Here is a 27,365-nt window from a genome sequence, read left to right as displayed (position 1 = left end):
AAAGTGAGCCCTCCTCCCCGGCCAAATATTTCCTTTGTTTCTTCTTTTATGGTATATGTGCCTCATGTCTTTTTAAAATACCACCTAAATTAAGTGTGGCTTTTTTCTGTGAATTCTCTTTTTCATTTATTTTTGGCTGTGCTGGGTCTTTGCTGCTGCAGTGCTTGGGCTTCTCAGTGTGGTGGCTTCTCTTGATGCTGAGCGTGGGCTCTAGGGTGCTGGCTTCAGTAGCTGTGGAGCACAGTTTAGTTGCACCATGGCACGCGGGATCTTCCCTGACCAGGAATGGAATGCCTGCCCCCTTTATTGGTATGTGGACTCCTAAGCACTGGACCACCAGGGAAGTCCCTAAATTCACCATTATTATATTTAGAAGCAAAACAATATAGTGTAAATCTACTTAGGACTCCCATGTCTAAGAGTCAAGGCGCTTAGCCAGTGGACCTCAGGTTTTCAGTGTAGCCCTTGAGGTTCTTCTCAGTGTCTTTCCAGATGCATCTCTCTACTTTCTTCCATGTATTTTGTGCTCTTCCTGCCAGGTTCCTCGGAAACAACCCAGATGCCCTGTGCCTGATGTTTGAGCTCACATTCGAATCTCCAAGTAGAATGATTTTCTCCCTTTTCTGTTTCTCATGACCTCCTTTCTTCACTTCTTCTGCAAATCCTTCCTTATTTCATTTATCACTTTCATATGTCAATTTTTATATATCATATTGTATCATAATCATATCTGTGTTTGAAGGAGGAATTTGTTTTCTTGCATATGGTTGGTACTCTATAACTGTTTTGTGAATCAATCAATGCTTTAAGATGGGTAAGAGTTGGAATTTTATAAGAATTGTTTTTTTTTTTAATTCTTTATCAGTTGAATTATTAGAAAACATTGGCTTTTTTGTGGACTTTTTAAAGTAGCGATCCTGGTGTGCACAGGAAGGAAGTAAAGAAAAAAGAACGATGGCAAATGGACACCAGAAGAAAGTGTGATTGCACCAATATTTGAAAAGACCGATTCACTGACTGGTGGTCTGCTGCACGTGAATGATGACAGCATTTAAAGGGAAGTGGATCAGGGTGATAACAGGTACATTCTCCAGATTCCTTGTTTGTAGGGGAAGAAATATTAGCACTGAATACTTCTTCTGGAAATAGAGCAGCATTATGCAGTGCTCAGGCCAAGACAAGAGATTGCTCAACTCTAGCGGACGAACACTGCTGAAAGGTTAAGGTAAGGACCAGTGCCTTTGGCCAGAAGTCATTTCAGTAAATAGTCCCCTTGGAAGCTGGACTGTAATGAATACACATAAACATTCAGTAGGGAATGTTATTGGGGCAGGCAATGAAGAACTGGATGGTAACTGAAGAGGAATGTGGAGTTCACAGATGTTACTTGTTTTATGTTAAGAAGGGAGCTTTTAGAGTATGTATGCTATTGGAGGGAGAAGGCAATGGCAACCCACTACAGTACTCTTGTCTGGCAAATCCCATGGACGGAGGAGCATGATAGGCTACAGTCCATGGGGTCGCTAGGCATCAGATATGCCTGAGCGACTTTACTTTCACTGTTCACTTTCATGAATTGGAGAAGGAAATGGCAACCCACTCCAGTGTTCTTGCCTGGAGAATCCCAGGGACGGGGGAGCCTGGTGGGCTGCCGTCTATGTGGTCGCACAGAGTCGAACACAACTGAAGTGACTTAGCAGTAGCAGCAGCATGCTATTGGAAATGAACCAGCTGAGGGCATGTTTATTTAGTTTAGTCTTGTTTGCATTTCCAATACTAGAAAGCTTATTGATTGTATGACATTATCTTTAAACTATTACAGTAAAATAAATGATGTTCAAACTGGTTTTAGAAAAGGCAGAGTAACCAGAGATCAAATTGCCAACATCCGCTGGATCATGGAAAAAGCAAGAGAGTTCCAGAAAAACATCTATTTCTGCTTTATTGACTATGCCAAAGCCTTTGACTGTGTGGATCACAATAAACTATGGAAAATTCTGAAAGAGATGGGAATACCAGACCACCTGAACTGCCTCTTGAGAAATCTGTATGTGGGTCAGGAAGCAACAGTTAGAACTGGACATGGAACAACAGACTGGTACCAAATAGGGGAAGGAGTACGTCAAGGCTGTATATTGTCACCCTGCTTATTTAATTTATATGCAGAGTACATCATGAGAAATGTTGGCCTGGAAGAAACACAAGCTGGAATCATGATTGCCGGGAAAAATATCAATAACCTCAGATATGCAGATGACACCACCTTTATGGCAGAAAGTGAAGAGGAACTAAAAAGCTTCTTGATGAAAGTGGGGAGTGAAAAAGTTGGCTTAAAATTCAACATTCAAAAAACTAAGATCATGGCATCTGGTCCCATTACTTCATGGGAAATAGATGGGAAAACAGTGGAAACAGTATCAGACTTTATTTTTCTGGGCTCCAAAATCACTGCAGATGGTGACTGTAGCCATGAAATTAAAAGATGCTTACTCCTTGGAAGGAAAGTTATGACCAACCTAGATAGCATATTCAAAAGCAGAGACATTACTTTGCCAACAAAGGTCTGTCTAGTCAAGGCTATGATTTTTCCTGTGGTCATGTATGGATGTGAGAGTTGGACTGTGAAGAAGGCTGAGGGCCGAAGAACTGATGCTTTTGAACTGTGGTGTTGGAGAAGACTCTTGAGAGTCCCTTGGACTGCAAGGAGATCCAACCAGTCCATCCTGAAGGAGACCATCCCTTGGATTTCTTTGGAAGGAATGATGCTAAAACTGAAACTCCAGTACTTTGGCCACCTCATGTGAAGAATTCACTCATTGGAAAAGATTCTGATGCTGGGAGAGATTTGGGGCAGGAGGAGAAGGGGATGACAGAGGATGAGATGGCTGGATGGCATCACTGACTCGATGGACGTGAGTCTGGGTGAAGTCCAGGTGTTGGTGATGGACAGGGAGGCCTGGCATGCTGCAATTCATGGGGTCGCAAAGAGTAGGACACAACTGAGCAACTGAACTGAACTGAACTGTACATAATACTTCTGTTCATGTATAGTTTTATGGTAAGGGCTTGTTCATTGGTTCTGAAGTGTAATATTTCTATGTAATGGAATATGCAGATGATTGCTTAAGTTAATTCTATCATATATAGACTTTCAAAAATTACATAATTGTGAATTTACAAACACTTAGGCTATACTGAATAGGATATGGTCATTTCTTGATGATTCTAGCTGATAGTAAATTGGTGAGTAGCTATGATTTTGTAAGGTGCTCTGAAACATCACATCATATTAACTTCATAGTTGTTTATAGATTCCAGGGAAAAGGGGAAGATTTTGTTTATATTCAATAGAAAAACATTATTAGCAGTGTTTCACAAATTATTCCTTTTACATGATAAAGATCTAAATGACAAAACCTGTGCTTCCTTTACTAAGCGTGTCATTAACACATATTGTTTGCTCAATACATGTATATCAGATGCACGAAAAAACAGCAGAATGGGTGAGTGAATGCCTATTGATGAATTTCTTTACAGAAAACAAAACGTTGTTGACAGTAGATTTGCAGGCTTGCCTACTATGAAGTCTTTTTAATTTTTTTGAAATATGTTTTAAGATTCAGAAACCATTATTTATAGCTATAGCTAGACCTGAAATAATACTATAGATACATTTGCTATCATATTACTTAAAAAGACTTTTCAGTATTACTTTCTCAGCATATTTTGGAAGAGCAGTGTTGAAGCCAGACTTCCCGGGTCTGTTGGTGACATGCTGAGTGGGCTTGGGCAAGTTCCTCAGCCTTTGTGTGCTCCATTTCTTCCTATACTTATCTCCCAGAATGACTGTGAGGAGTAAAATACCTTTAAGACATGTCAAGTGTTTCTAATGATGCATGGCCGATGCATAGAACATCCTCAAAAAGCTAATATCTTGGTTATTCAAATGGATTTCTTTCTTAGAAGGACTGAAGGAATACCTCCCAGATAGGTCATATTGCCATAAAAGTTAGTTCCTATAGAAAAGGACAGGTGCAAAAAACCCTGGCATACTGTTTCCTATCACACAACGCAAGTAACTTTATGTTTTTCCTTTTCCTTGGATCTAACTTTAATACTTTGTTAATATTACTGATATATTTTCTGTGTCCTTTAATGCTGCTCTTATTTCTGCATCCTTTATAGACAATTACTTGCCAATGCAAAGGGTTTATATACAAAAGAAAAGTTTAGGTGTTGTTTGTATTTTTGAATATTTAATATTAGCCTGAAAAGAATCATTTGTTCTTTTAGGCCTATAAGGAAAACACTGTATGAAAAGAAGAAGGTATAGAAAAAAAAAAAAAGAAGAAGAACTTTCAAAAATATCCTTGTTGAAAATACTATTGTCAAAGGAATAGTGGTAAAATAGAAAATCTTCCTTTGTTGTAGAGAAGTTTACTTTGAACACATCATTTAGAAACACTGTTGATAAAGTTATCCTTTTGTTAAAAATCTCTTATTTTAAGAAATGTCTGATTTTGTTTTGATATGGAGATTTATTACCTCTGTACACTTGGTGTATTTATACATATTTTAAGGACATTGTGAAACAGTATTGTTTACATGTAGGTCAAAGAACAAATTAATTACATGAACGAACTGGATGACTTAACTCAGTTGTCCGAGACTGTTTCTGAGGATGGTGACGTGCTTTACTCTATGAATTCCACGTTGCAAGTAGAACCTCTCGATGTGGGGTGTAAAGGTAGGACTGCAGTGTAAATGTTAACAGAAAGCCTGTCTCTGTATAGAGTAGTGATATATGCACACCTTCTCAGTACTGCTTTAGAGTCAGGAATATGCTACAGTGCTGTGCATCTCATAAGTTTGATTTGCATTAAAAGGACATGAAAGTCAGTGTATACTCTGAGCCACAGGCCTACGATACTCTCACTCACTGTACCTTCTGTTGACTCTTCTTCTTTCCTATGCCTTCACCCATGGTCAGGTCAGCATCATTTTCCTCCTAGAGTAACTGAAATAATCTCAGGACTTCTTTCCCTGCCACTCCACCTGGCAGAACCTTGGTCTGCACAGCAACTGTAATTATTGCCTATTTTTAAACATTCAGGTCTCATCATGCTACCCCCTTGCTTCAAGCCCAACTGTTGCCTCTCTTTGCTGTGTGGTTAAAGGTCACAATTGTGTGGTTCCATCTGGTTTTAGTTTTCACCCTTCTTTCTACATGAATTCTAGAATCAGCTTGTAAGTTCCCTAAAATATCTGCTGGTCTTAACGTTTTCATTTTCCTTCCATTCAAAATACTGTGTATTTTCTATTTTCATTACCTCTTTGATCCAAGGGTTATTTAGATCCATGTGATTTAGTTTCCAAATATTGAGAGTTTTCCAGAGATCCTTCTGCGCTCTTGCTTCTCATGATTTGTTAGGTGCATCCAGAGGGACCCTGGGGTTAGGGCTGATTATTTCCTGCCTTGGAGGCAAGACCTTGCTGACTACCCTGTTCATTCTGCTGGTACCTAGGAGTTTTTCCAGCCTGGCTCATGAGAATAGATAGAATTCCTGGGACTGAGTGAGCACCAATCACAGGTTCCTATAGTCTTTTCAGATGGTTTCTCCCTGGTCTCAGGTGGTTTTTCCCAGATGGGCTCTGTTCGTTCCTCTGCTGAATACCCGAGGGGCTCCTCCTCAGATCTCCAGGGTCCTTTTTCTCTCTCTTCCACTCTCTCATCTCTGTGGTTCTGATCTGTGATCTCTGCCCACTTTGGTTTCACCAGACTGTCAGCTTCATCACCTCCTGTCAGGGAGTCTGGCTAACTCAGCTTCCATTCCTTCTCCCTGTGTTGGGGCCTGGAAATTCTCTCAAGGCAGTGAGCTGGGGCATCCCTTAGGCTAACCTCATGTGTTTCCAGGATCATTGTCTTCCATTCTCTGAAGCCCTTTGTCATGAAAATCATTGTTTAATGTATTTTGTTGGCGTAGTTTTTGCTCGCTCCACTCAGGAAGGTAAATCAGTAGCTGTTCACTCTGTCTTGGTTAAAAACATAATGGCAGCTGAAGACTATCCACAGGGTTGTTCTTCCTACTCTACTTACTACTTCCTGCTCATCCTTCATTTCTCAGTGTGACATTTCTTCCCCAGGGAAATCTTTCCTGGACCCAGTCTATGTCAAGTTCTGTTATGTGATCATAGAACTCTCTTTTCTTAGAGTATATATCTGAGTTCATAATTATTTGTCTTTGTCTTCTACTAGACTTAAAGCTAAACAAGAGCCAGAGGCACCTGTTTTATTTGCAGAGCTTAGAATAATGTCTTCCACATTATAGACCCTTAATACTTGTTCATTGTGTAGATGAGTGAACCTGAAAGGCACAGTCCTTTATACTCAAAAATTACTCACATAATTTTTGTTTGTTTGTTTCTATCTTTGTTTTCTTCATCATGCAGATTCTGTTAGCTTGTTGAAAATTCAGGATAAAATTCTTTTGCATGAAAGATTAGTAGATTTTCAAAGAAGCCAAAGAAGCCACTGTGAATTACTTAGAGGATAATTTTACAGAATGAAAAGTAAGGTTCGTGGGCTAAAAAAGAGCTGTCAGAAACCAAAGAAGTGAAATCACAGTTAGGCCATCAGAAAGTGGAATGGGAATGAGAGCTCAGCAGCTTGAGGTACTGTACACCTTGCTTTTAAAGAAACATTTGAACTATTGTTTCCTTTAATACTGCAGAAATGTAGATGTGTTATAAGGACTAATTTATCCTCTAGGATTTTACAGAGGAGAAAGTGTTACTAGTATTGTGGAGTGTGAAATTCTTGGAAATAATATAGTAGGTTCCTAACAGTGAATGCTTCTAATAATGTATATTTTTCCAAATTATCATTTTAGTGACCATACAGAAGTTCAGCATAATGGAAAGCCCATTAAAGATTTACCAAATTCACTTTCAGTTGTTTTTCACTTTTCTGTATTCTATTTAATATTGCAAGGATCACCTTTTCTATAAATTCATTTCTACCTTTCTAATTATTTTAAATACATTTTCTTTAATAATATATTATTTGGTCAAAGTATGAGAACTTAAAAATGATCTGTGATCTATATTTCTAAACTATTCTTAGGAAAGTTTATATTACTTTACATTCCCACCCACAGATTTATGAAGTAGCCATTTTTCTCAAGAGAAAATGAAAACAAAATTTTATGCAGTTTTATTCTTAACCCTCTGTCTGAAAACAGTGACCATTATTAAGTGTTTTTCATTGTATTTCCCCCACGTTTACTGTTTTAAACATTGTGAAGAGGGAACGAAAGTTATTGCAGCACTGAATAATCTCATGATTTTCTAAGAAGAGCTTTAAATTTTGCAGATTCACCTTAAAGCAAGAAGAAGAGAATAGAAGAAATGCCGAGATGTTATATGAAAAAATGAGGGAGCATTTAAGAAGAAAAGAAGACCAATATAGTAAAGAAGTTGAAGTGAAACAGCACCTAGAACTCACTTTCCAAGCAGTAAAAGTGATAGTGAAGACTGAGAGAAATAATCTGAATCAGGTAGAGTAATCTTTGGTGAAAATTTCAAATTTCTAACATGATTTTATCAATATTATTTATAATACCCCCTTAAAAATACCATTTATTTAGTGTCATTTTGTTTAGTGTTATAGGAAATTTTAGGTTAATTGTTAAAAACAAAAGAAAAGAATATTCATTTTAATGGCTGAGTAATACTCCATTGTGTATATGTACCACAGCTTTCTTATCCATTCATCTGCTGATGGACGCATATATATGGAATTTAGAAAGATGGTAACAATAACCCGGTGTACGAGACAGCAAAAGAGACACTGATGTATAGAACAGTCTTATGGACTCTGGGAGAGGGAGAGGGTGGGAAGATTTGGGAGAATGGCAATGAAACATGTAAAATATCATGTAGGAAACGAGTTGCCAGTCCAGGTTCGATGCATGATGCTGGATGCTGGGGGCTGGTGCACTGGGACGGCCCAGAGGGATGGTATGGGGAGGGAGGAGGGAGGAGGGTTCGGGATGGGGAGCACATGTATACCTGTGGCGGATTCATTTTGATATTTGGCAAAACTAATACAATTATGTAAAGTTTAAAAATAAAATAAAATTAGAGAAAAAAAAAAAAAAAAAAAGAAAAGAATATTCAAAGTTCCCAAAGTAACAAGGCTGGAAATAAGAAATGTATGATCCTGACATGCTGGGTGCACTTTTTCGAGTAGAGGGAGGAAGAGGTCACATCAGTAGCTCACACAATAGATCCTGAGAAACCACAGGGTTGAGAATGGTGTAGAAACTGGAGGTTAAGCTCTCAGCCCACCTCAGGCAACCGATTCTTCAGCCTTGATGGACCATTCATGAGAGAATAGGTCTAGAAGAGAAGGGGCGCTGGGAGGGACCCATCGTGCCTAATTTTACATCAACTTGCTTCTGGCCTTCAATCTGGCAGGTGGCTGAGTGTTGTGGATCCCCCTCCCTCTGTGCCCGTCAGCCCTCCAATCCACCTGCCCCATGAACAGCTCAGAGCTGGCTCCAGCTTTCCCAGCTGTGTTCTCCCTCACAGCAGAGTCCTCAAGGACAGGTGATAACTGGCATCCTCCAGAGGTGCAGGGATTTTTTTTCCAGCAGTTGGTAGAAATCAGACACTCTTGAAGTTGGTTGTCCTTCCTTCTTCAGAGTTCTCAAGTGGCATCTCACAGCAGAGGAATTTGCTCCCACACCCAATGTCCCTCTCAAACATGGACTGTGTCCCATCCTTGAGGTCCTAGCAGCAGATCTCCCATAATGAAAAGCTCTCGGTAAGAGCTCGGGAAAGTAGTATTTGTAATTCAAATCCATTTGTCTAGAGCAATCAGGTAGTGACATTCGATGGCCTCATCCAAGGAGAGGCCTTTAATATTTTCCATAGGAATCAATCTCAAATCTTTTGTGACTATGTCGGAGGAGCTGGCACCCTGATTGTGGTTTAGGCAAGGAAGACCATGTGTGTTCCAACCATCGACTGCGCTACCCGACCAAGTCCCTCTGCTTTGGAGTGAACGTGTTGGTCACTCCATGCACGTTGTCACCTTCAGTGTCTGAATCAGAGTCCATTCTTGGCTCCACTGTCATTTCTTTAACCAATACCCTGTCAACGAGCTTTTCACATCATTTACTGTTTTTCATTTTGTAAAAACTGTGACATCAGTTCTAAAAACACTTTTGAACACTTTAAAAACTTGTTTCTTTAGAATAAATTTATAAAAGTGCCTCCCCTGCACCAAGCCGGGGCAGGGGGGGGAACTCTCGCTACCAATTAAAGATATTCTGGGTTTTGGTAATGATTTCACTTCCTCAATTGATCATTAGGTTATTTATCACTTCCCCTAATGGTAAGGAGGAAACTATAGGCAGTTCAGAGACCAGATTTTGGATGGGATTCTTCTACTTGTGAGAAAATGAGCACTCTGCTCTGTGAGTGTCCTATTTCAGTACAAGGAACTTTTGAAAACAGTGATAGATATGACATAATATATATTTAGTGATAGTTATTAAGTGTTTTTCATTGTATTTTCCCCATCTTACTATTTTAAACATGGAGAGATAATGAAAGTTATTGCAGCAGCAAATAATCTCATAGTTTTCTAAGAGCTTTCTAAATTTTAGCTTATTTACCATTAGTGTATGTACCATTAATGAAATAAGAAGCTTATTTTGTATTGATATGTTTGTAGTAGAGACATGTGGTTTTATGTAAGAAGACTGCTGCTGCTGCTGCTAAGTCGCTTCAGTCGTGTCCGACTCTGTGTGACCCCATAGACGGCAGCCCACCAGGCTCCCCCGTCCCTGGGATTCTCCAGGCAAGAATACGGGAGTGGATTGCCATTTCCTTCTCCAATGCATGAAAGTGAAAAGTGAAAGTGAAGTCAGTCGTGTCCGACCCTCAGTGACCCCATGGACTGCAGCCTTCCAGGCTCCTCCGTCCATGGGATTTTCCAGGCAAAAGTACTGGAGTGGGGTGCCATTGCCTTCTCCATAAGACTAGTAGAGTCCAAAGACCTGGCGAAAAGGCATGCAGCTTACTCATATTTTTAACTTTTTCCTTTCCAGAATCATTACAGCTCATGAATTAATTAATGTTTGTAGAAGTGCCTAGTACAGTTTTCAATAGGTGTAATTCTTGTAATTGCCTATTAAAATGTTAGAAAGTAGCATAGTCTCAAGGAAAAACCTTTTTTACAAAATTTAGTCTATTTATACAGAGTTAAGGCTCTTACTGTGAAGTAGATGTATAGGAGGTATCAAATGCAGTGTTTATAAACCTAGCAAGTGGTGTGGTTTATTGAATTATAGTTGATTAACAATATTCTGTTAGTTTCAGGTATACAGCACAGTGATTCAGATATATATGTATATGTGTGTATATATTATATAAATGGGGCTTCCCTGCTGGTTCAGACTGTAAAGAATCTGCCTGCAATGTAGGAGACCTGGGTTCAGTCCTTGTGTTGGGAATATCCCCTGGAGAAGGTGGAGAAGGCAATGGCACCCCACTCCAGTACTCTTGCCTGGAAAATCACATGGGCAGAGGAGCCTGGTAGGCTGCAGTCTGTGCGGTCGCTAAGAGTCAGACACGACTGAGCGACTTCACGTTCACTTTTCACTTTCATGCATTGGAGAAGGAAATGGCAACCCACTCCAGTGTCCTTTCCTGGAGAATCCCAGGGACGGGGGAGCCTGGTGGGCTGCAGTCTATGGGGTCACACAGAATCCGACATGACTAAAGCGACTTAGCAGCAATAGCAGCAGCAGCCTGGAGAAGGAAATGGCTACCCATTCCAGTATTCTTGTCTGGGAAATTCCATGGACAGAGGATCCTGGCAGGCTATAGTCTATGGGGTCCCAAAGAGTCGGACATGACTGACTGACTAATACACATACACCCTCACTCACACATATGCTCACATGTACACACATATTCAGTTTCAGATTCTTATTGCAGAATATTAAGTGTAGTTCCTTATGTTGTACAGTAGATCTCTGTTGGTTATTTCATATCTATTAGTGTGTATATGTTAATCCCAACATCCTAATTTATCCCTTCCCCTACCCTGCTTTCCCCTGTGGTCACCATAAGTTCGTTTTCTGTGTCTATGAGTCTCTTTCTGTTGTGTGAATAAATTCATTTTAGATTCTACATATAAGCAGTATGATATAATACTTGTGTCTGATTTATATCACTTAGGGTGATAATGTCTAGGTCCATCCCTGTTGCTGCAAATAGCATTATTCCATTCTTTTTTATGGCTTACTAGTTTTCCATTATATAAATATTCCACATCAGATGCAATTTTTAAGTGTAGTCAGATCTATAAATCTTTTATTTTAAGCCTTCTGGGTTCGTTGTAGTTCAGAGAGAAGGCTTTCCAGTTCTGAGCTTCTTGAAAAGTCTCTTTGGATTTCTTTTTGACTTTCGTGGATTCATTGTCTTCCATTAAATTTTTGAAACTTTGGGAATTTCTGCTTGTATAAAGTCTGTGGATTGAATTGAACTTATTTTTTTCTGTTGGAGATGTGCTTGGTGCAGTATTTTCATTGTATAAACATACAGGTTAGTCTTTCATTTCAGAAGAAATCATGGAATGTCACTTTACTGAATACTAGCTAAATATCTCCTTTGTTTCACTTAAGTTTATGATAGTTGTGAAGAAATAGAAGACCTGTTGCACAAAAAAGCACATGCTGCAGGAGGAAATTGCCATGCTAAGACTGGAGATAGATGCACTGAAAAATCAGCATTGGGAAAAGGAAGAGAACTATTTTGAGGACATTGAAATTCTCAAAGTAAAGAATGATGATCTTTAAAAGGCAATAAAACTGAACGAGGAAATGTTAACAAAAACTATATCCCACTATACAGGCCAGCTTAATGGTCTGACAGCTGAGAATACAATGCTAAACTCTAAGCTGGAGAACGAAAAAGAAAGTAAACAGAGATTGGAAACGGAAGTGAAATCCTACCATTCTAGACTGGCTGCTGCCTTACATGATCATGATCAAGGTCCAACATCAAAAAGAGATCTGGAACTTGCCTTCCAGAGAGCAAGAGACAAGTGGTTATGCTTGCGGGACAAAATGAAGTACGATGTGGCTAATCTAAAAGATAACAAGGAGACGCTTTCCCAGCAACTATCTACAGTGGAAAATATTTTCAATAAGCTGAAAATCAAGCTGCATCACATGAGAGATGATCTTAGAGAAAAGACTTTGATGTTAGAACGTGTCCAGAGAGATCTAAGGCAATCAGAGTGTCAAAAGCAGGAAATTGAACACATGTATGAAGAATGAACAAGGCAAAGTGAATACATACCTTGGAAAGCAGGAATCCTTAGAGGAGAGATTATCTCAACTCCAGAGTGAAAACATGTTGCTCTGACAGCAACTGGGTAATGCACGAAACAGAACCAACAGTAAAGAGAAGATGGTCATTAGCATCCAAGACCAGTTTCAGCAGATCGTGAGAAAACTTCAGGCCGAATATGAGAAACAAGGTCTGATGCTGGAGAAAAGAAACAAGGAATTAATCGAGGAATGGAATCATTTAAAAGAGAGAATGTATTGGTATGAAAATGAGAAAGCAGAAGGAGAAGTGAGCATCCAGAAGGAGAAATAATTTTCAGACTTCCTGAAAGAAAGTTCAAAGTGATTCTTGATTCTGGCTAAATGTTGAATCTAGTTGAATATAAAAAATACACAGGCTGTGAATCTATGGTCTCTAAACCAGTCTAAAAGCATGCCGTGTATCCAGGAAATAAAAATTAGACCAAAGAAATCCTTTACTTTGCATAGGGACATTGTGTCATTTATGAAATGTTAAGAAATTTAGTTCTAAATTGTTAACATAGACAGGTACTAGTTACTTACTCTTTATTAAGGTAATAATTTTAATCTTTATGTTACCATATTTCAGTATCATGATGAAGCAGATCAATGAAATGCTCAAACCTGAAATAAATATTTTGAAATGAAGCTTCAGTTACCTGGATTATCTTGATAGTCAATTCCAGGTTTCCCAGAGGCTGTATTTTATATATCGTACTTTGGCTTCAGTAGCTTGTCATAGCTTTTTGTTATATTTATTGGTACAATTTTATTTTTATTCATGTGAATTTGAGTTAACATGGGAAACATTTTAGCCTTGAATCATTTATTATTAAAGCCTCTCAACTCTTCAAATGCATCTACTTATCATTAAATCATAATTTGGGACTCAGGTGGTGAGCTTTAGCAAAACTATTCTTGATTTAATCTTCCCACTGCTATTTATGATTTACTTTAACATTTTTACAAACAATTTGCTCATAATTATCATTTTAAGTATCAATTGCTATCATTTGAATACAAGCTTGTCCTCTAAAAATGAAGGATGGCAGGATTTGTGAGCAGCAGGAATGGAGTGAGTCAGGGAGAGGGTTGTAGGAGCTGCAGTCTGGAGGCAGGTAGAGGCCAGCTTATCGAGGCTCCTTGAAGGCCATGGGAGCAAGCTCATTTTTTAAATTTCATTTTTCTTTTATATTGGAATATGGTTGATTTATAATTTTGTGTTAGTTTCAGGTGTACAGCAAGTTGATTCAGTTATTCGTACACTATATCCATTATTTTTCAGTTCCTTTTTCCAGGTAGGTGACTACAGAATATTGAATAGAGCGGTTATCCAAGGGCAAAGGTGGGGAGGAGGGATAAATTAGGAGTTTGGGATTAATATAGACACACTACTAGATATAAAATAGATAAGCCACAAGGAAATGGCCTCATTTTTCTGCTGAGGTAGGAATCTATTGGAAAGATCTGAGCACTGGTTGGAATATGTGAAGATCTCTGAGTTAATCAAAGCTTATAATAAAAAAGGAAAGGAAAATGTTTCCACACTGTTTCCACAGTGTGGAATTTTCCATCACTTTTCCCACCTACACACTCATTTCTTTCTGGACGTGAGGTGGTGAAGCTCTGCAGATTTATTGGGAGGGGAGGACATGGACAGTGGGACCGCATCCTTTGTCTGAGTAACTTAATATCAGGAAGGCTGTAGGGTGGCCCCTTCTGTGTCTATAACCAGAATCAATAAGGAGGAAAAAAGAAGGTGAGTTGCTGTCTGTGGTGATAGTTTTCAAAGTCCATATGTTGGAGTTATCTATTATTAACATAACATAATAGTAAAGTGATTTGATTAACTAGTGACAGAGCATCTTATTAGGCAGTTGTGAGACAACTTCAACAAGAACTGAATGACACTGTAAAAAAGCAGTCTATGTCGGAGGCTTCACTGAAAGTCATGCCATGTTATTGTGCTAGGTTAGAAGCAGAGGCACAGGATTTGAAGAACAATTGTAAACTACTACAACTATGTCAACTCACAAGTCAGGCATGTATGAAATTGAACATGTTAACAGTTAATATGTAGGATAAAGTGTTTTGTGCTGCTGCTGCTGCTGCTGCTAAGTCGCTTCAGTCGTGTCCGACTCTGTGCGACCCCATAGACGGCATCCCACGAGGTCCCCCCCACCCCCACCCCACGTCCCTGGGATTCTCCAGGCAAGAACACTGGAGTCGGTTGCCATTTCCTTCTCCAATGCATGAAAGTGAAAAGTGAAAGTGAAGTCTCTCAGTCGTGTCTGACTCCTCCGTCCATGGGATTTTCCAGGCAAGAGTACCCGAGTGGGGTGCCATCACCTTCTCCGATAAAGTGTTTTAGGACACTCATTTTCATGGTCAACTTTCTTCTGTATTTTTGTTTCAAGTAACTTACTACAATTTTCTTATCTTTATAATGCACTCATTCCTTAAACTCTGACTTTCATCCTACCATTTGCGTTCTATTACTTTTTTCTTATATTACTTACCCTTAGGAAAGTTGAGAATTGTGCCTCATTATTCACACAAGTTGAGAGCCTTTTTTTTCTTGGAAACAATACTTTTTTAAGTGATAGCTGTATTACCATGATGAGCCAAGCCAGATTAAAATCAGAGGATAATATTAGTTTAATGGAACATTCAGAAAATAATCACTTCTCATCTTTCCTTTTGTGAATGGCTGTAGAGTTCTGTAGATATTTATTTCATGGATTTCAGAATAACTTGTGCAGAAAGGGTATTATACAAACCAGTTGAAGTTTAGGCATTGCTTTCTTTCCTTTTCATTTTAAGCATATTGTAAAAGCATGGAGGTACTCAGATGGTGTACAATACGTACATCCAAACTAGAGAATTAAGAAGATTATCTGGATCCTGCCATTGGATTTTTTTAAAAGCTATTGAGATATAATTGACGTATCATAGAATTCACCCACTCAACATGTGTAGTTCAGTAACTCTTAGAGAGGTGTAACCAGTGACTACAGTCAATTTTAGAGCATTTCCATCACCCCCTAAAAGAAACCCTGCATCCCTTAGCCACCACCCGTGGCCTCCCATTTCCCTCAGCCCCAGGCAACCTCCAGTCTAATATCTGTCTCTGTAGACATGCCTGTCCTCAGTATTTTATATAAATGGAATCATGCAGTATGCTCCTTTGGGATTAGCTTTGCTCATTTGATGTCATGTTTTCACAGTTAATCCATGTGATAACAAGTATCAGTTCTTCCATTTCTGTTGGTTGTCAACAGTAAGCTAAGCCATGTATCCATCATCACTTGATGGAGCTTTGGGTTGTTTCTGCTTTGGGACTATTAATAATGCTGTTGTGAACATTGATTTCCATGATTCTGTGTGCACATGTTTTTATTTCCCTGTGGTTGGATCTTACCCTCAAAGTTAGCTGGCTGATTTCACCTTTTCTTGGCCCTTGCTCAGACTGTCCTTTCTGTCTTTACAGTTTATTTTCCTCTTGGGTAGTCCTTCATTATTTCAGACCTGGTGCCCAGTCTCTCCTCCTTCATGGAGCTTTCGTGACTGTCCAGCTCTTTGAGCTTTTCACGTCAGTGCTTGTTACCTAGTCTCTGAGGAACAGTTTAGCCCCTAATTTTACACTGTTGACATTTCTTCCATGAGGGGGAATCTTGGCTAAGTATACATTGTTGTAACAGGGAGTATTTATTGATATGCACAGCACTTGTCTTGCATAAATGGACAGTAACAAAGGATTACAAGAATGAGGCATATTTTGTTGTTGCTGTTCAGAAAAATGTGTGGATCATCTCTGTAAACTGTTAGGAAATGGGATTTCTTTAACTTTGCAAATAATTCTCTTTGGAATGCAATTCAAATTAGCAAAAAGTCTTTGTACTTCAGAAAAAGGCTTATGGGATTAGAATCCATATTTACAAGATTTATTAATTAGAGTCTTATTCTCACAGTCTTCTTTTGGGAGGGACTTATTAACTTAGCCCTAGATAACTCAATACAGTATCCCTCAAACTTCTTTAAAATCCTGGGACATTAAGATGGGAGGAGGAGTAAGAGACATTCTATTAAGAGGTGACTTGTAGTCATTTTATGAAGAAAGATAGAAAAACATTATTGTAGAACAATAAAACAGTATAAAATCAAGTGCAATTGTTGTGTGACAAAGATGACAGTGAAGAACATACTTTGTGACTCTTGGTGGTTTGAATTTCTTTCTTGATTCTCTGAGTAATCTCTGGTCCTACAGTCTACAATACAAATACCATCATATTTATTTGATCCTGGGTTTGAGTTAGGCTGTGCTCAGTCCACTTTAGTCACTAGCAAACAGTATCTTTTTATTCTTGAAGACTGATGATTTTCCAGCAGACCTGGAAACTGCATCTTCAAAATGTCTGTACCTGGATGCAAAAAATCAAGTTTTTTGACAGGTGTTATTATCTATGAAACTAATGCAAAAGAAATGTAAAAAACTAGAGAAGAAGAAAAAGAAGTTGGAGCAAGAAGTAGTGTACCTCAGAAGTCATATAGAAATGAATATGATAGGACACAGTTAAGTAGAGCAATATCAACAGGTGATTGAAGAAAGAGCAAGACAGGATCTCGTAGAGAAATGAAAAGAAGTCAACCTATTTTTGCAGGTTAATTTGTTGATCTGTCATATGCTTGAATTCACTTTCACTGTACATTACATTTTGGATCTATACAGCTTACGTGTTTCCTCTACCTCCCTTAGAGCAGTTAGTTTTGTAGACTTCTGTAGTTTTGTAGATTTCACAGTTGTCACTAAATTTATCTTTCAGAATGATTCTCACTAGAGAATCCTTTTACTTATAAGACCAATTGGTAAAAAGCAAGATCATTAGGAAGAAAAGAAAATATTGTGGTTTAAAACTGGTACCATCCTCTTGAATTATTCTCAAGTCGTCTTGTTCAGGTTTAAAATTTTAAGTTGACCCTCTTATTCTTTGAATTATCAGATTATATAAGTACTACTATAACAGTGATTCCACTTTGATTTTATAGTTCAGATTTAACTCACTTCACATTAATGATAATTGTTTTAAACTTCCACTCTTTTTTTTTTTTTTTTTTCACCTTTGAAATCGCTCTCTGAATTACTGACTCAAAAGTAAAGGGAACAATTATAATTTTCCATGTTAATGATTATTTTAAAAATGTTATCTTTTTCAATTTGCCTTAGACAAAAGCTGAATTTCACCAGATGGAACTCAGAATTAAAGACTTGGAATCTGATCTCTCCAAAATGAAAAGTTTGTAAGAAGATTCTAATAAAGCAAAGCTGGAAAAGTATAAGCAACTCAACCTAGTAGAATGTGAAGTTAGAAAGTCATTGGAAGATAAACTAGACAAGTCAAAACACAGAATCACAGAAACTAAATTTAGTTCATTAATTTGTCTCTAAGGCCTAATTTTTATAGAGTGGGGTACATGAGATTAGTAGGAAGTGAAAGCTAACTAGATGATCACTGCTAAGAGGGTGCTTAAGACAAACTATTAGTACTGTATCAAGTTTTTCCACTATGTAAAGGCATACTTATGAAATAACACATGGGTTAAAGGCAGGATAAATCACAAAGTGGCTAAAAGTAATATAGTGACCTGACTGAGGGGTCTGGAGAATGGAAAGAGCAGATCCCACCTGCAGTACCTAGTCCAGGTTTCCCCACTATCTGAAAGCAGAGCACTCCTAGGAAGCCTTTCATAAGCCAAAGCAGCATAAAGCAAAGAAGCAGGTACCCGAGGACACATTCTGCAAGTCAATACATAAAATAAATATGCACAAGTGCAGCACAGGTGCTCCCAGACAGGGTTTTGGGCTGTGGCGACTTGATGCTGAGATGTGGGGTGTGGCTTCCAGGGAAGGAGCTCAGTGGGGCCAGTCTCCCTGCTTGGGGAGTGCGATGCCTCTCAATGTAAAACCATACACTGAACACTGTTTAGAGTTTTGGCTTTTTAAATGAGACCAGAAATTGTCTTCAGATTTTTTTTCCTCTATCATCAAAAACAGGTACTGACATAGGCCCTTCATAGAAGTTAAGTAACATAAAGTGAACTTTGGAAAAGCAGGGGATACTTGTAATTGATCCTGGAGCTGTTTTAGCTCTTTTCAGCCTCACCCTTTGACTTTCTCATCCTCCCTTGAGATTGTGGCTCTAAGTGAAACCTCAGAGCCAAAAGTTTAATTTCTCCAAGGTCATGAGTGAAACGTGTATACAAGGGTGGTGAAAGCAAATGCTTGAAAGTGGCTTTGTGGGATGGGGTGTTTCTTTATCCCTGAACTGCTTCCTGGAGGCAGGTGTGTCCCAGAGGGCAGCAGGTGTCAGTGTGAGGCCACCTCCCTTTCTCTCTGATGCCCTTTCTCTCCTCTCCCAACTGTGACTTGTTAGTTGAGGAGCCCTAGACACATATGTACTTCTTTAGAACAAGGTTACAACTGTCATTGTTTACAGGAGGTCTGCTCTGTGTTTTCAGTGTTCAAAAAGTTTATTGGGAATTCCATTTACTATATGGCAACTTTAAAAATGCTGATAATTCAGGGAAACATGAGTAAAGTTGGTGTTTTCCATCTTCCCCAGGACACATGAGAGGCTGGCAGTGACCAGCAACAAACTTGAGGTGAAGAAAGAGCAGAACAGATCTTTACTCAGCCTTCTTAGCACAAGGCCAGTACTGGAGCCCCCTTGTGTTGGAAATTTCAATAATCCTTTAGTGCTCAACAGAAATCTCACTCCAAGAGCAAACGTAGGGTTTTCTACCTCAATTCCATGCCCTTCAAATAACAGCATGGAGACTTACTTGACCGAGGTTAGATCTGTTATCTTTTGTTCATTGGGTTTCAGATTTCTGATATGAATGATCCTTGTTTTTAATTTGGTGAACTTCTGAGTTGTTTATTTGACTTATGTACACTAAGTAAAAGCTGTCATTATCTGTGCTAATCAAGGAGACATTTAATGATTTTTTTTTTTGTCCTAGATCTCCTGTTTTTAAGAAATACTTTTTAAATTTCTTGAAAAGCTGCATTGAGATTCTACTTTAGAAATGAAATCTTATTGCCTAGTAACTGAAAGTATACTTTAAGATGTTTGACTTACTTTCTAATGGATTCACTTTGGCAGTGGTTAATAATCATTTCCAAGCTTTGCTGCACCCACCGCAGTTTATCTACCCCCAAGCATAAGTGACAATGGCAACCCACTACAATCCTCTTGCCCAGAAAATCCCATGGACAGAGGGGCCTGGTAGGCTGCAGTCCATGGAGTCGCGAAGAGTTGGACATGACTGAGCGACTTCACTTTCGCTTTTCACTTTCATGCATTGGAGAAGAAAATGGCAACCCACTCCAGTGTTCTTGATTGGAGAATCCCAGGGATGGGGGACCCTGGTGGGCTGCCGTCTATGGGGTCGCACAGAGTCAGACACAACTGAAGCGACTTAGCAGAAGCAAGCATAAGTGAATCACTGGCATCTAAACACTAACCACATATGGATGTGTTTTTATTTGAAAAAATCCTAGATAAATCCTTTTTATGAATTAAACAAACTTGTAATACTAAATCAGAAGATTAATTTCTGGTTTTAGGTTAACATTTTTTGTTATTTTCTTGTACAAGAGTATGTCTTTAATTGCTATTTTACTTATAGAATTTTGATTAAAATTTCTAAAAACTATCTTAATGAGCAGTTGTAGAATGTTTGTACATTTGTAGTTAATGCAAACATTTAAAAATTATAAATGAAGCTCACTTTATCTCTATCTTGACATCATCTGGATGAATGGTATGGGAGTCTTGAAATTGCAACCAGTTTTCATTGTGTAATCATTGTGGTTAAAATATCCATTTCAATCTGTGCACACGGGTTTATCGTTTTGATAGTGTTTGTGTGATGTTGGTGATGCAGAGACATGTAGCCCTTGTTAAACGCAGTCTCAACCTGTTTTCTCATTTGACATCTTACCGTCATAGAAGAGCAACCTAAAGTTTCTTCGACAGCACTGTGGCTATGTTGGGTCTTAGTACTTGAGAGCTGTGAAGCTGGAGGACGTGCTTTAGGTGTGCAGTCAAAGTGGGCCTCTGAAAACTTCATCCCAAGTCAGACACTTCCCCATGCAGGCCTAAGGGGAGGAAGCAAATGCTTGACCCCCATCCCAGACACAGGCTGCCAACTGCAGACCCAAGTTCACGGTGCTGTGGGCACATAACATATTTTCAAAGAAAAGATTTGGAAACAAGCAAGCACTTCTTAGTTCCTTGTCCCAAACTCACCCATTAGATAAACCTCCTCTCTTCTCATACGGCAGGTAAGAATATAAGTCCTCCCCTTGAAACTTCAGGCTGAGGAAATGAAGTTCAACTGTAATTTCTGAGCAGATTTAGATTACAATTGAGATTACACTCATACTTTTTGTATAAACTAACTAATGATGAGAGCTTGGATAGCAGTATGCTAGACAGTAAACAGAGATCTGTTGCATGTTTTAAATTTTGCTCTAAATAACCCAAAATGTGAATAATTCAATGTTGACTGAATTTAGTTAATCAGGTTTTATCTGGAGGAAATGAACATCCTTTTAAGGATGAATCTCTTCAGTTTTGGCCTGCTTGATTCAAATAAGGATTTTCTCCTTCAAGTTCCCTGTCTTGTTTTTATAAAATATTTATCCTTTCTAAATTGCTCAACATCACTCATTACCAGAGAAATGCAAATCAAAACCACTATGAGGTACCATTTCATGCCAGTCAGAATGGCTGCGATCCAAAAGTCTACAAGCAATAAATGCTGGAGAGGGTGTGGAGAAAAGGAAACTCTCTTACACTGTTGGTGGGAGTGCAAACTAGTACAGCCACTATGGAGAACAATGTGGAGATTCCTTAAAAAACTGGAAATAGAACTGCCTTATGATCCAGCAATCCCACTGCTGGGCATACACACCGAGGAAACCAGAAGGGAAAGAGACACATGTACCCCAATGTTCATCGCAGCACTGTTTATAATAGCCAGCACATGGAAGCAACCTAGATGCCCATCAGCAGATGAATGGATAAGAAAGCTGTGGTACATATACACAATGGAGTATTACTCAGCCATTAAAAAGAATACATTTGAATCAGTTCTAATGAGATGGATGAAACTGGAACCTATTATACAGAGTGAAGTAAGCCAGAAAGAAAACCACCAATACAGTATACTAACACATATATATGGAATTTAGAAAGATGGTAACAATAACCCTGTGTATGAGACAGCAAAAGAGACACTGATGTATAGATCAGTCTTATGGACTCTGTGGGAGAGGGAGAGGGTGGGGAGATTTGGGAGAATGGCATTGAAACATGTATAATATCATGTATGAAACGAGTCGCCAGTCCAGGTTCGATGCATGATACTGGATGCTTGGGGCTGGTGCACTGGGACGACCCAGAGGGAGGGTATGGGGAGGGAGGAGGGAGAAGGGTTCAGGAAGGGGAACACAGGTATACCTGTGGCGGATTCATTTCGATATTTGGCAAAACTAATACAATATTGTAAAGTTTAAAAATAAAATAAAATTAAAAAAAATAAATTAACTATATCAACTGCTACAAATAGGAGTTTGCTATTGATTTATTCTTATTTATGCATTTAAAGCACATAATTTAGTTAGAAAGTCATGTCATGCCACAAGCATTGTTTAATTATATAAGAAGGATTTATATATTCATTTTGTCCATGTTATAGTTAAAAATCTATGTGTTTTTTCTTAACCTGTGGAAGTAGGGGGCACATGACTCAGTAAGAGTGCCATTGGCTTTGTTACTTCTTTTGCAGAATTAGAAACTTTGAGTAAATCAATGAGTCTCATACCTTACAAAAGTTTTTTCTTCAAAGAAAACAAACTTTCTTCTAAAAAAAAAATATTCTGTATGGAGCAATATTATATAAAATGGAGAGAAGTATAGAACAGTTTAGCTTAAGAGTGGCCAGAGCCCCTGCAGCTGTGACTTCTCTGTTCCTCAACCCTGCAGTGACCCCTGTGGGACCTTCCCCTTCTATGGGACGTAGTTCGGAAACTAAAACTTATGAGAGAACCCTTCTCGCTAAACATCTTCAGAATTAAATCATGCTGGCACATTGTTGTATAGTATACAACATATATATATATATATATATATATATATACACACACACATACACACACACATACATTCATATGTATATACATTATATACATTTTCTTGTATATAATTTTCTCACCTTTCTGTGTTTTCGTTAAATGGAAAAGTTTAAAGAAAATCACAGATGTGTTTTCCTTATTAACATTCGACTCAAACTACTTCTGCCATTTGAACAAGATCGTCACCTAGAAATCAAAATAAAGTCTCAGAAGTACATATATAGGCCAGGAGCTTTTAGGGGAGAAGACAGTAATCTTATGGATCATTTTGAAGATTATGGGTCATTCCCTAATTCTCTGAAATTATGTGTACTTGATAGACTGATATTTGTTGTACTGTTTATCAGATTAATCTAAATAGCATTACATGTGTATGTTCTCTGTTATCTATAAGCAGAATAAGTAGTAATTCATTTTTTTATGTGATTTTTTTTTCTACTGAGGTAATCTTAAGATTAGACCTAGTCTCTAAAAGTATTATTTAAAAGTCACATTTAATAAGTTATAAACATATAACTTATTTATCTTAAAGATAAATATTTGACTCATTTCAGACTCAGCAGGAGTTGGACAGGAGTATAGCTAGAGAACTAAGAGAAGGTATGTTGCCAAAATGTATGAATTAAATTTAGACATTGATTTCTGAAATACACTGTAAACAATAAATGGCATCTCTTTCCATTGTTTGGATAACAGATGCTATGTTAAATATTTTTTATACATAGCTAATGAAAAATGTGCAGTCATAGTGAAAAATACCCTTCTTCATTTATCCATCATGTACCATAGCTTGAAAAACAGTCTCTGAAGGTCTGTGCATTTCTTTTTATTTCTAGATGTATCCTTCTTCTACTTCCTCCATCCTTGTGGAGCTATCTTCCTACACCCTGACACTATTATCAGAAAACGTGGCGTTCATCAATTTCTTAAGTGTCTGGTAGAGGTTAAGGCTAGGAAAGCCAGACTCAAGCAGTCACATTTGTGTAGCTGTCACTTGGTAGGTGACTTTAAAATTTCTCTGTCACTAGATACGTCACCAGTTTATCTTTTACCCTCAGGAAATGCTCCAAACACCCACATCAATTTGGGTCCTGCCAAAGTAGTTTGTCTTATCTCTTTATCATCTTACTCTGCCGCTTAGTTCTGCATCTAACCAGCCAGACTATGTAGGATCCCACAGATTCGCTTGCTCACCTCCGGTCTTTGTACATGCTTCTCTCCTCCATCTCTTGTACTTTTTCCTGTCCTTCAGGTAGCTACATACATATCACCTCCACCAAAAAGCTGGCAGTACTGACACAAAGCTGGCTTCCCTTCCTGAGTGTTCCTTGTGCCGTCTTTTGTATCTTAGTATTTGTGACTCTGTATGGAAATTGCCTGTTTGTTTGTTTTTCTAGTTTAGGGCATATCATTTTTCAGGGTGGACTGGGTCACCTTCATCTTGTAATTCCAGTGCTTATCACAGAACTTTGCATGAATGCACGAGTATTCATCAATTCACTCACCTGCAGAGTACATGAATGAAGAATGAGAAAACCAGGAGCTCTGATACTCAGCCCCACATGAGACCTTAAGCAGATTATAAAATTGTAATCTTGATTAGATGTTGTGTCATCTATAGATATATTTCATTTTTCAGAATACTAGGAAAGGTCTCAGGTTTTTTGTTTGTTTGTTTGTTTGTTTTACTAATCTTAGTTAAACCAAGTGTTTTAGGTAAAAAATATAATTCTTTCCTTTTCTTTCAGTTGATGTTCAGTTTGCATCTGATGCCTTTAGTGTGTCTTCTTGAGGATCTACAGATTGGTCAAATGTGTGTGATGACCTACTTTTGTAAACAGAAGAACAAGATATACAGATTTGGAAGGAAAAATACATTATTTAGAAAGATAAAAAGGAAAAGTTTCTCTACTGGAACGTTCCCATGATATTTCATTGTTTCCCATTAAACATGATGAGAAAATCTTTATTAAAGGAAAATGTTTTTGTATTATGTGTGTATGATGAAAATTTATATAGCATTTTAAGTGATGTTTCTCTGCATCTAAGTTACTTTTTAGCAGATTTAAACATCAGCACTGTTGAATTTTCCATATTCTAAGTGATAGTGTTAGTCACTCAATTGTTTCTGACTCTGTGTGACCCCATGGACTGTAGCCCACCAGGTTTCTCTGTCCATGGAATTCTCCAAGCAAGAATACTGGAATGGGGAGCCATTCCCTTCTCCAGGGGTCTTCCAGATCCTGGGATCAAACTGAGGTGACCTGCATGGTGATTCTTTACCATTTTAGCTGCCAGGGATGCCCTTTACAAACTCAGACTGAGCTCTAATACCAGCTATTTAAACAGCACCCAAGCAAGCAGACTTGCCATTAATATTTAATTTATTTAATATTTAATAATTAATTTAATATTTAATTAATAATTAGAGCTCAGACTGAGCTTTAATACCAGCTATTTAAACAGCACCCAAACAAGCAGACTTGTCATTAATATTTAGTGGTGTTGATTGTTAGCATTTTTGTATTGTCCAGTTTTTATTACTACTTAAAGATTTAGATACTGCTGTTATGACTTCCGTCAATGTTTTGATGTGTTACAATTGTTAATAGTGGCATAAAACTTACTATATGTAATTTTAAACACAGATTCATAGGCCTTTCCTCATGGAGAAATAAGATTTGCCTGAGTTTTTGCCTTTTAAATGAATTAACTTTTTATAATTTTTATTCTTAATTAGAGGATAATTACTTTACAATATTGTGATGGTTTCTGCCAAACATTGATTTGAATTGGCCATAGGTATGCGTATGGCCCCTCCCTCTTGAACCTCCCTTCCCGTTCCACCCCTCTAGGTTGTCACAAAGCACCAACTTTAGGTTCACTGCATCATACAGCAAATTCCAAAAAGACACATGTACCCCAGTGTTCATTGCAGCACTACTTACAGTAGCTAGGATATGGAAGTAACCTAGATGTCCATCAACAGATGAATGGAATAAGAAGCTGTGTATTATTAAAGTATAGAAAGGAATGCATTTGAGTCAGTTTTAATTGACTTTTGATTTACTTTTGGAGGCAGTGTTAAAATTAGAGAAAGTTCCTCTGGATAAATAAGATTTGCCTATGACTTTTCACCTTATCTTTACCTATCTACCAATCTATCTATTTTTGCTTTGCTTTTTGGAAAAAGTCTTGGAAGACTTTTTTTTTTTTTTTGAGAAAGCACCAGACAAACAGACATTATTACAAAACTCCCCTAACTCCCATATATCCTCCTAAGGTACCATTTATCCTTCCTAAATGTTATTTGTTCTCCCATAAGTACCTCGCCCAAGTCACATGTTATTCAGAAGATGCATTTTTCTCCTACTCCCTATCATTTATTAAGTAGTATATCAACACCCAGTAATTCCATTAATGCTGAAGAAGCTGATGTTGAACGTTCTATGAAGACCTACAAGACCTTCCGGAACTAACACCCAAAAAAGATGTCCTTTTTCATTGTAGGGGACAGGAATGAAAAAGTAGGAAGCCACGAGATACCTGGAGTAACAGGAAAATTTGGCCTTGGAGTCCAAAACGAAGCAAGCAAAGGCTAACAGAGTTTTGCCAAGGGAACACACTGGTCATAACAAACACCGTCTTCCACCTACACAAGACAAGACTCTACACATTGACATCACCAGATGGTCAATACTGAAATCAGATTGATTACATTCTTTGCAGCCATTCAGGCATGACCTAAATCAAATCCCTTATGATTATACAGTAGAAGTGACAAATAGATTTAAGTGATTAGGTCCAATAGAGTGCCTGAAGAACTATGAATGGAGGTTCATGATATTGTAGAGGAGGCAGTGATCAAGACCATTCCCAAGAAAAAGAAATGCAAAAAGGCAAAATGATTGTCTGAGGAGGGCTTACAAATAGCTGAGAAAAGAAGAGAAGCTAAAAGCAAAGGAAAAAAGAAAGATATACCCTCCTCAATACCGAGTTCCAAAGAATAGCAAGGAGAGATAAGAAAGTCTTCTTCAGTGATCAATACAAAGAAATGAAAGGTTGTTGTTGAATCACGTGAATACACAGGGATTCTTGGCCCCCAGAGGAGAAGAATTCAATCCGGGTCCAGAGACGAGGCTTGATCGCTCAGAGCTTTTGTGTAATAAAGTTTTATTAAAGTATAAAGGAGATAGAGAAAGCTTCTGACATAGGCATCAGAAGGGGGTAGAAAGAGTACCCCCCTGCTAGTCTTCAGCTGGATGTTATATAGTCACTAGCAGTCTGTTAATGAAAGAAAGGAATGTCTTAAAATTCAGAATGGCACCAGACCCCTCACCCGTAAGATGCATTTTGGGATAATCTTGGCACCAAATGGTTTCTCCTGGGCCATAAAATGATTAACTTGAATCTTGAAGAAGGGCAGACCACCATACAAATAGTTTCATTTACATAGATTAGGGGAACAATATCCATACTGGTTTGTCAAGTAGGTTCTGGGCCAAGAGGCGAACCGACTTGGAGACAGAGTTTGGGGTAAAGGCATAGTACATTAGCATAGCTTAAGACAAACATTTCCATAAGAAAAAGGCATTGGTTATCTCTAGGCTCAAGAATAGCTAACTTCAGGCGAAACCAGGTGTCATTATGGCAACATAGTATTTTAAGAGAAACCTCCCTTTAAATTTGTATAGAGAAGGAAAAAATATTGCTAGTTTGTTTCCTCCTGCCGCTTAAGAGAGATAAAAATGTCTGACACTTGCAGGCTATTTCCT

The 27,365-nt window shown here is 38.2% G+C and overlaps 1 pseudogene; it reads left to right on the top strand.

Moving 5' to 3' along the window:
* The first annotated feature begins 11,747 nt into the window (after positions 1-11,747).
* Positions 11,748-23,531, top strand: LOC139184102 (ankyrin repeat domain-containing protein 26-like; annotated as a pseudogene).
* Positions 23,532-27,365: the final 3,834 nt, after the last annotated feature.

Source organism: Bos indicus, chromosome 1 (assembly GCF_029378745.1).
Source record: "Bos indicus isolate NIAB-ARS_2022 breed Sahiwal x Tharparkar chromosome 1, NIAB-ARS_B.indTharparkar_mat_pri_1.0, whole genome shotgun sequence".
Taxonomy (NCBI): Eukaryota; Metazoa; Chordata; class Mammalia; order Artiodactyla; family Bovidae; genus Bos; species Bos indicus.
This window is presented reverse-complemented; position numbering and strand designations above follow the sequence as displayed.